This window comes from Schistocerca gregaria, chromosome 1, assembly GCF_023897955.1.
Source record: "Schistocerca gregaria isolate iqSchGreg1 chromosome 1, iqSchGreg1.2, whole genome shotgun sequence".
Classification (NCBI taxonomy): domain Eukaryota; kingdom Metazoa; phylum Arthropoda; class Insecta; order Orthoptera; family Acrididae; genus Schistocerca; species Schistocerca gregaria.
The window spans coordinates 288785176-288795847 of NC_064920.1; positions in this window are offsets into that span (position 1 = coordinate 288785176).

The following is a 10672-nucleotide window of genomic DNA, read 5'->3' on the forward strand; positions in this document are numbered from 1 at the left end:
CCTAGCGCCAAGTCAACTCCTTCATCCTTAATGGAAACTTCTTATATCGTCACCATGTTATCCACATCCCCCCTACCTTCCTCAGTGCATTGACATGGCCCTTTCCCTAGTGTGCTGTGGGGCCACTACTGGCCACTTCAAGCATATCCCTGTATGGTCACAGCCCCTTCTTAAGGAACCAACTGAACACCTCATCCTCAGCATCTTCTTTGCCTCCCTCAGTGTCACCTGTGCCACAGTCTATGTCTGTCCAGTAGTTCCTCTCCCCTATGACTTCATCTCCCATGTTGACTGCACTTTCTCCACGTATGTGATTGCTGCAGATCTCAGCATCCAATACCGCTACTCTGCCAACCTTCAGCAGTGGCGTCAGTTTCTCGCTACTCTCCAAGGCAACCTAGTTTCCTGCTATGGCACACCCATCTCAAAAGTGACTACACCCCAATGTCATCCTCACTTCCCCCAACATCCTCATTGCATTTTCATGTCCCACCCCTAGTGCGATGTGGGGTCACTACTGGCCACTGAGCTGACTGGGGTATCTACTGCAAACCTATTGCCACTCAGACTGACAGCCACCAACTTACCTTCCAACATGCCACTGACATCACCCATGCCTCACCTTTTCTCCAGAAGACCATCACTGACACTGTGGATGCTCATGTTCCCACCAAAATTATACATCCTCACCATTCTACTCTTCTTCCACAGGCTGTCCTTCTTTCCTAAGAATCCCACAGGCTCTACTACTCCTTTCCCTGCACCCACGAATGGGATACACTTCTCTGACAGTAGCAATTACAACATCACATATGCAACCTCTTAACAACAAAGAAACGGTGGAACTAGCGCCAGACATGTGCATGAATCAAAGCCACCGTACAAGAGGTATCAATTTTACCTCCAACAGAAGCAATCAAGCAAATCACTTATCTCTGGATGTTGACTGGGGCATCCAATTGTTCGAAATACTGAAAAAATGGGAATAAGCTGTAGGGCAAGACAGATACTAGGCAATATGTACACACTCCAAGAAGAATGATGATAATAAAAGACCAAGAATGTAGTGCTCGGATTAAAAAGATTGCGAGAGAGAGATGTAGTCTTTCTCCTCCACTGTTAAATCTCAACATCGAAGAAGCCATGACGGAAATAAAACTTAGGTTTAGCAGTGAATTAAAATTCATTGAGGAATAATATCAAATATACGATTCGTTGATAGCATTGCTATCCTCTCTGAAAACGAGAATGTGTTACTAGACATATTGAACAGAATAAACAAAATACTGAAAACAAACTATGGACTGAGAGTAAACTGAAGAAAGGCGAAAATAATAAGGAGTAGCAGAAACGAAATCTGTGTCCTCCAGTAGAACTGGGAATCATGAAGGAGACGAAGTGAAAGTATTTTGCTACCTTGCAAGGAAAATAATGCGTGACAGACGAAGCAAGGATGACATAATAAGGAGACTAGGTCAAGCAAAGAGAGCATTCCTGCTCAAAAGAAGTCTACTAGTACTAAACATTGGCCTTAATATGAGGAAGAAATTTCTGAGGATATGCGTCTGGGGCATAGAATTGCTTAGAAAAGTAGATACCTAAAAAGAAGAGAATCGAAGCATTTGGTGTGTGCTGCTATAGACGGATGTATAAAGTTATATGGACTGATAAGAAATGAGGAGATTCGTCACAGAATAGAAGACGAAAAGAATAAATTCAAGACACTGACAAAAAGAAGCGGCAGGATGATAGAACACCTGTTAAAATGTCTGGGAATAACATCCACCGTACTAGAGGCAGCTGTAGTGGGCAAAAACGGTAATGGTAGTCAGGTATTTTTACACACCCAACAAATAATTAAGGATATTGGGTGCGAGTGCTACTCTGAGATGAAGAGTGTGGCACACGAGATGACATAGTGGTAAGTCTCATCAAATAACTCAGAAGACTAGTGACCCAATAAAAAGTCAGCAGGAAGCTTCCTAAAACTTTCATTTGTTTCAAAAAAATTCTATATTTTTTCTTTCATTACAAAATTATTAGTGTTTTCATTAATTACAAAGTTTCAAATGTTTTCCATTGTTGTAAAATCACTTACTTTTCGTTAGCTTCAAAAATATTAACAGTATCTATAAACTCTTCACTTGTCACAAAAGCCTATGTTAAATTTAGCGATCTGTGCAAAATAATTTTACCGCTGAAAGTCTCGTCTGCAGAAAGAAAGAAAAGGTGGATGGTCCTTCGATACTGGCAGCATCAGTAATTCAGTGTGTAAATTCGATAAGAGCCAATCATAATGCTCGGTTCATTCACAAGACATCGTTTGTGATGGGATACAGGAGTCTCTACATAGCGGTGGGAACGTTTGTGTGTTTTAAAAGCGGGAAGGGTAACAAGTGATGGACAGGGTATCCCGTTAGGACGCTGATAAGAGTGCATTCGATGTTATTCTGCGCTATTTTTGCAAACTGATTCTGTTAGTACAAGATTTTCCGTGCACACAAGCTGAGACATCATGAAAACTCCTACAAAAGTGCACATTAAGTATTTCTGGGACACTATGCAATTTTGCTAGAGTTCGACTTGGTTATTATTTTACATAGCCATGTTGCTTCAGTATAACATTGAGGGCATTGCTAGAAGCGCTTGCGATGGTAAGTAGCTACGTGTGGCGATGCATCAGCCACACGTCACGCATGATCCATTAGTATCGCTAGGGTGAAAGCAGCTTGTGCTATTCTGGTACGGGTTTCTGCAGCGTCTTCGCCAGACCACAGGTAGAGGGAGGGTAGTGCCGAACCCATGCACACTCGTCCCAGCTTGGAGTGTCTGCACTCTGTAAATAAGTCCTCGCTCCCGTCTGGTCACGTTAGCAACGGTGCCTAGGTGAACACGTATTTCGAGAGGGATTCCTCAGGTATCAAGTATGAAATAGATGTCGCCACCTCGTGCATGCAGAACTCGAACGGGCACCTGTGTGTGGTTTGACAACTGACGGCCGCGTCGCTTTGAGGGGCTGTCGTTATCCTCCTATGTGGCCTAGTGGACAGGGGGCGGTGGGCGGTGTCTGTGTATGTTGTTTGGGTGTCTGTTGCATTATTTTGTGAGTAGGTCCGTGGGCTGTGCTCTGCTTTATTCGGATAGTTTGCTAGTTGATTTCGTGTCTGCACATCTTTGTACTGCGATATTTAGGAGTTGCATGTCTGTACTGAAATTATTTCGGTAATTTAGGAGCTGATTGCGTATCTGCAGAGCGTTATTTAGGAGTAATTTACAGGTCTGTGGGTTGTGTGGCATGACCCCAAGCATGTCAGAGTGTGTGTTCTGTACCAGTGTGATAAATATACTCCATCCGTAAATAAATTGTTCCAAAATAAATAGAGTACACTCCTTCCTTACTGCCCCCAGCAGCCCAGCGCAGGCTGAGTCATTTTCGTGCCATTTTCCCCCTCCAGACCACCATCGTGGATTACATCACAGGAGAGATGACAGCACCCTCTAGTGGCAGTACTGTGTACTAGGTCAGTTGGACTCTATTATCTCATGGTGGAGAGACTGCCTGCAAAATAGAGACTCATGTCCAGCACAGGCAGAGTCCTTTTCCCGCCATTTTCCCCCACCGCAGACTGCCATCTTGCGTTACATCACAGAACAGATGACAGCGCCCTGTGGTGGCAGTACTGTGTAATGGGTCAGTTGGAGTTCGGACCTTGTGGCGAACACACTGGATGGCTGTACACCATGAAATTGTTTAAATAAAGACTTTCAAATGCAAAATAAAGTTCATCCACCACTGGTAAAGTCCTTTTCCCACGAATCCCGAGGAGGAGGTGGCAGTTGGGTGGCTTATGTTAGTGGAGGTAACCTTTCTTTCCAGCCATTTTCTTAGCTTAGTAGAGATACATGAATTGACCTTTCTTTACCACCAAAATTAAAACTTGGTGCCAGTTCCTAGGATGAGGTGGTGGTCAAGTGAGTTAGGTTAGTAGTGTTATACCAAGCGACCTATCTTCCTGCGAATTTCTTAGGTTGGTAGAGGTATGATGCATTATCCTTTTGGAATTTGAACTTCCCGCCAATTTTCTGGGGGCGGGGAGGGGGGTTTGTGGAGGTAGCTAAATTGACCTATCTTCCCGCCAAAATACGAACTTCCCACCAAAATCCGCCATCTTGGATGACGTTATGACCGCCATTTGGATGACGTCATCATCACCATCTTGGATAACGGTACTTTGGGGTGGTGCCCCCCCCCCCTTTGTCCCATTGCTGAAGGGAAGGAAGGAAGAAACAAGACCAAGGGAAGGGGAAAAGGTGGGGTTAGTGTTGGTAGGAGGGGTAGATGTCAGAGCAAAGTTCATCATCTGGAAGTGGTAAGTGCTGGAAGTGCTTTGGTAAAGGAGATGGAGGGTGTGGAGACGAAGAGAGGATGGAGGAAAACAGTAAAGGTGTGCAAACAGCTGGGGGTTGAGAGAATAAGAAACAGCAGGGGATGAGGGGGATCAACTCTGCAGGCGATGTACTGGGTTTGGATGTATCTGAGGGAAAGGAGAAGATGCCCAAAGGGGATGAGGTCGTACAGGACCCTTGTGGGAGACTCGAGGCAAATACAGAAAGCGAGGCAGAGTGCATGGTGTTTGAGGATTTGTAGAGCCTTATAGAATCTGGGTAGGGTGGAAATCTAGGTGATGACGGCATAGCAAAGGATGGAACAGATCAAGGATCTGTAGATATGAAGGATGGTGAAAGAATGCAGTCCACATGTCCGACATGTCCGACCAGAGAGGGGTTTCAGGAGGCAGGGTCTACTGTAGGCTTTGTGTTGTACTGTAAGGAGATAGGGGGTCCAGGTGAGGAGACAGTTGAGGGTGAGGCCAAATTATTTTAAGGTAGGAGTGACGTGGATAGTATCACTGTGGTAAGGTAAAAATCGTGGAGCCAGAAGGATGGGGTGGTATGTCCTATGATGATTACCAGGGTCTTGGAAGGGTTCAAGCAAAGAAGCCACTGGTTGCACCAAGCGGTGAAATGGTTGATGTTGGATTGAAGAGTATGTTGGGACTGTGAGAGGGTAGAACAGAAGGGGAAAAACGTTTAGGAAATCAGGACGCAGTCATTAGTTGCTTTGTTCTTGCGTTACACTTCTTCACGGATTCCAACTTAGCTTCTTGCTTTAGATGCCTAATTCTTACAAAATATTCGTGTTCTTACACACACACACAATAGTAACTGTCACGAATCTCGTGGAATTTTTGTTTCAAAATTGTGTACAGAAGTTTAGCGACAGTTTTGTTTGCATAATCTGTTTCCATAAATTCCAGCTACTTTTTATGTCCATGTCGGCATTAGAAAGGAAAAATCCCCACCAAATATAATCGATATCCAGTATGCAATGGATGCTCCTATTTCATTCTTTGCTTCTGAAAACTCCAGTGAGTTATCAGTGGATTAGAATTGGAATGCAATGTATTTCACCGCTTCAGCAAGAACATCCGAGATTACCAAGTCATTGCGCACTGTTGCCATATCTCTTAACGAATTTTTTTCGACGTTCACAGATTCTGGCAGTTTCCCGGCTGGCGATTCATCGACAATATTTACACACAATTCACTGATAATGAATCTTAGGGAAACACGACAGCCGTAACCCAGCTGTCTGCATAGGATCTTTCAACCTTGCCAATCCGGGGCTTCTGCCATGACTATAGGAACACGTCCCACCCTGCCTCCACCTCCACACCCTCCATATCCTATCCGAAAGCAGACTCCAGCCTATTGACACAGAAATCCACCGTGACATCTATCCTCCCTATCTGTTATATCTCTTGTAACCATAACCTTGTCTTAGATCAAAGCTCACCCAGCCTCCATACCCACCCTCTCTTCTTTCTGTTCCGGCCTCCATCTCACTTCCCAGCCCAAAATCATCCCTCCACTCCCAGACATAGCAAGCCATTTGTTTGTAGGCTCCCTCCATCCTTCCTCCTTTCCTTCCTTCCTCGCTACACCCACAGAATCTAGTGGCAGCTGACCTTGAGGGACTTGCTGAACGTGTCTCGCCACTATCGCTATTTGAATTTCTTAGAAAATCATCTATACGTATAATTTTTTATTGTACAGTGTCTGCTACAAATTGTGAAGCATACAGAAGACATGGTCAGATGTTAGAGTAACTTCGTACATGCACACACGTGTATCAGTACATGTGTAAATGATCAGAGTTGAAGTTCTCTGTGGCAGGTAGAACGGCAGTACAGTGCGTTAGTACTGTTCAAGTTTATTATTACCAGGCCTCGTAGAGCGTATAAAGGGTGTGAACAGCTTCAGGTGTTGAGTGATGACTGTGAAGGACGTGGAGATACCATGTGCTAAGATGCCAGGCACCTGTGTAAGGCAGCATTATCAGCAACTGACACACTTAGAAAGGGACCTCATTGTGGGTCTCTATTGGCTGCTGATTGAATAGTGCATTATCCAGATTTTTGGGGCTTCCAGATGTGGCAGCTGCCTGACACTAAACTGATTGGGAATGTGAGGGCAGGCACATTCGTTGTCGAGGTTGTGGTCGAACACACTGGATTGTGCCCAAGCACATTGCCACCCTTTCACATCTGGACCTGTCATCCGAGAAGACGCATCGGAATCCCTCCAACATTCTGTGTCACCCTGCACTAACCGTCGGAGACTAGGAGCAGCTGTACCATGGAAATACCACCCCATGCATAGGCTTCTGTTAACTTCACAGCATAAATTGCTACGTTTGCAGTTGTCTGTTGCCCTGACTGGGAAACATGAACTGATGATGTGTTAAGTGATGAATCATGGTTCTACACTATGCCAGATAACCATTCTTCCGATGTTACAAAGAGGCAGGGCTGTGTTACTTCTGGCGTCACAATGCAGTAACTGTGAGGTCTGATTTACTGCCATGGCAGGTAGTGACTGATGGAGCTCTGACGGCAGAGGGGTACCTCACGAACATCCTACTTTCTCATGTGTTACCTTCCATGCGAGTATTGTGGTGCCACTTTTGAACAGGACAGTATTCATCCACACATGACAGGTGTGTCTAAGAATTGCCTGTGTGATACTGAGGTACTCCTGTGGCCAGTGAGATTAGCAGGTCTGTCCTTGATAGAACATGTGTGGAACCAGTACAGACGTGTACTCCATCCCAGTGCCAGTATCCAGTAAATGAAGGATCTGTAGCAACAGATGTGTGTCTTAGTGAGACCCTACTGAACCTAATCACTGCATGCGTTGAGGCCAGAGGGAATGGAAAATCGTATTGATAAGTGGATTCAAGTTGTCAAGTTCTTTGTAATCACTGAAATAACATCAGATACCTCTCTATCAAGTTTCATTTCGGTTCTTCTCTCCCACTCTGGGCACTTCACTGCTTTTGCAGGAAATGTATTTTAAAGCTGTTACTTTACTCTTTTAAGTGTAAAACTACCACCTGTATATATTTTAGAGTTTAGCGGCCTACTCTTCTAACACATGATAAAATATATACAGATTGTGGTGTCGTTCAGAGATCGCGGTACAACACCAAAGTGGGCACCGTGAATCGATACCACGGACATCAGCGAGGAGTCGCTGTAGCCACAATGACGAATCGGATTCGCTCCTGGAACCTACACCTCCCCTTTCAGCATAGCAGCAACCTCACACTGAGGTCATTACAGTGTCTAACACCACCGTTCGAAGCCTCAGCTGCAGCAGTCCATCATGTAGGACAGTGACAGTTAAAGTTTCTGCTGAACACTTCCATAAATGTTGCATTTCGTACTTCAAGAGGACAATCTGTGACTGTAAGCATCAAGTAATGCTTTCATACTCAATAACAGTTGCAAATATTCTACACTCTTCTTTGGCAAAAAAAAAAAAAATGTTTCTGAGGTAAGTAAATATTTTATTCACTTATCTAATAAATTGAACTAATATAAGGGAAGTTCAAAATGAAACGAGCCAGAGTCTGGAATGCATAAACGGGTGACAGGAGGGTAATATTGTGGCGTGTGGAACGAAGTGTGGTTCCCATCAGAGCGTAGAAGTTCACTGCATGTCGCTAGCTGGCACGCATGCACATCACGTGACTACACAGAGCTAGCAGCAGCATACATCAATCATCCAACGCTGCCAGTCGCATTGTGACATGGAGGCTTCAAATGGTTCAAATGGCTCTGAGCACTATGGAACTTCTGAGGTCATCAGTCCCCTAGAACTTAGAACTACTTAAAACTAACTAACCTAAAGACATCACACACATCCATGCCCGAGGCAGGATTCGAACCTGCGACCGTAGCGTTGCCCGGTTCCAGACTGTAGCGCCTAGAACCGCTCGGCCACCCCGGCGGGCTTGGAGGCTTCAAAAGAAGAGCAAAGAGGTCTTGTTCGTTCTCTGACAGCGGTAGGAGTACGAGGAGCGGACATTCATCGACGAATGTCACAAGTGTACAACGAACACTGCAAGTCGTGACACACGCGCTTCAGGGAAGGACAGGTGTGGTTACCCGATGATGCACGCTCTGGAGCACCACACTGCATTACCGACGAGATCGTCCAGCTGGTGGATGCACTAATTGCCGAGGACCACAGAGTGACAGTGGTCGGATTGAGCATCGGAAGTGTTCACACCATCATGAAGGAACGACTGCACATGCACAGTGTGTGCCCAATGGGTGCCCATAGTCTTCAATCACACCAGGAAACATGTCGAATAGCACACTGTGCCGCCCGGTGGAGCCGAGCGCTTCTAGGCGCTTCAGTGTGGAACCGAGCGACCACTACAGTCGCAGGTTCGAATCCTGCCTCGGGCATGGATGTGTGTGATGTCCTTAGGTTAGTTAGGTTTAAGTAGTTCTGAGTTCTATGGGACTGATGACCTCAGCTGTTAAGTCCCATAGTGCTTAGAGCCATTTGAACCATTTTGGCCCACTGTCTTGCTCCCCTGCAGCGCTATACTGGGGAAGGGAATGCGTTCCTGGCACGAGGGATGGCTGGGGATGAGTCATGGTGTCATCACTTCGAACCAGAGTCAAAACTACAAAGTCTCCAGTTTAAGCATCCAGGCTCACCACCACCAGAAAAAGCCAAGGCCACCCACATGTGTGCAGGAAAGGTTTTGCTGAATTTCTTCTTTGACCAAGATGGCCCCCTTCTGATTCACTTCTTAGAACACAGGACAACAGTGAACGCCCGGCATTACTCTCAAACCTTGACCACCCTTCACCAAGCGATCAAATTGACCAGGAAACCTCACCCGTGAGGTCATTCTGCTCCACAACAAAGCAAAGCCTCATATGGCCAACACAGTCCTGCAGAAATTCAAATGGGAGGTTCTCGGCCACCCTCCATACAGTCCAGACCTCTCTCCCTGTGATGACACCATTTTTGGTCCCCTTAAAAAGGCTCTGAGGAGAAGACAATTCACCTCGGACGACGAGGTCCAGCTGTACGTGCGGAACTGGTTAACATTGTAGCCCCGGGAATTTTACGAGACAGTCATTCATCGCCTTGTGTCACAGTGGGACAAGTGTCTCAACAGTCAGGGTCAATACCTCTGACATACAGGTACTGGTTTCAGTAATTATGCCTCCGGCTCGTTTCTTTTTGAACCCACTTACATTTTATCTGTTACAGTTAAAAGAGAAAGGGAAGCAGTGATTGGGAAGGGGGTGAGGCAGGGTTGTAGCCTCTCGCCGATGTTATTCAATCTGTATATTGAGCGAGCAATAAAGGAAACAAAAGAAAAGTTCGGAGTAGGTATTAAAATCCACGGAGAAGAAATAAAAACTTTAAGGTTCGCCTATGACATTGTAATTCTGTCAGAGGCAGCGAAGGGCTTGGAAGAGCAGCTGAACGGAATGGACAGTGTCTTGAAAGGAGGGTATAAGATGAACATCAACAAAAGCAAAACGACGATAATGGAATGTAGTCGAATTAAATCAGGTGATGCTCAGGGAATTAGAATAGGAAATGACACACTTAAAGTAGTAAAGGAGTTTTGCTATTTGGGGAGCAAAATAACTGAGGATGGTCGAAGTAGAGAGGATATAAAATGGAGACTGGCAATGACAAGGAAAGCGTTTCTTAAAAAGAGAAATTTGTTAACATCGAGTATTTATTTAAGTGTGAGGAAGTCGTTTCTGAAAGTATTTGCATGGAGTATAGCCATGTATGGAAGTGAAACGTGGACGATAAATAGTTTGGACAAGAAGAGAATAGAAGCTTTCGAAATGTGGTGCTACAGAAGAATTCTGAAAAGTAGATGGGTTGATCACATAACTAATGAGGAGGTATTGAATAGAATTGGGGAGAAGAGGAGCTTGTGGCACAACTTGACTACAAGAAGGGATCAGTTGGTAGGACATGTTCTGAGACATCGAGATATCACCAATTTAGTATTGGAGGGCATCGTGGAGGGTAAAAATCGTAGAGGGAGACCAAGAGATGAATACACTAAGCAGATTCAGAAGGATGTAGGCTGCAGTAGGTACTGGGAAATGACGAAGCTTGCACAAGATAGATTAGCGTGGAGAGCTGTATCAAACCAGTATCAGGACTGAAGACCACAAGAACAACAACAACAGTTAGAAATGAGCCACCTCCCAGAGTACTCAATTAGCCCGCAGTTGTGGCCTTACGATTCTAGTCCCGTCAGGTCACAACA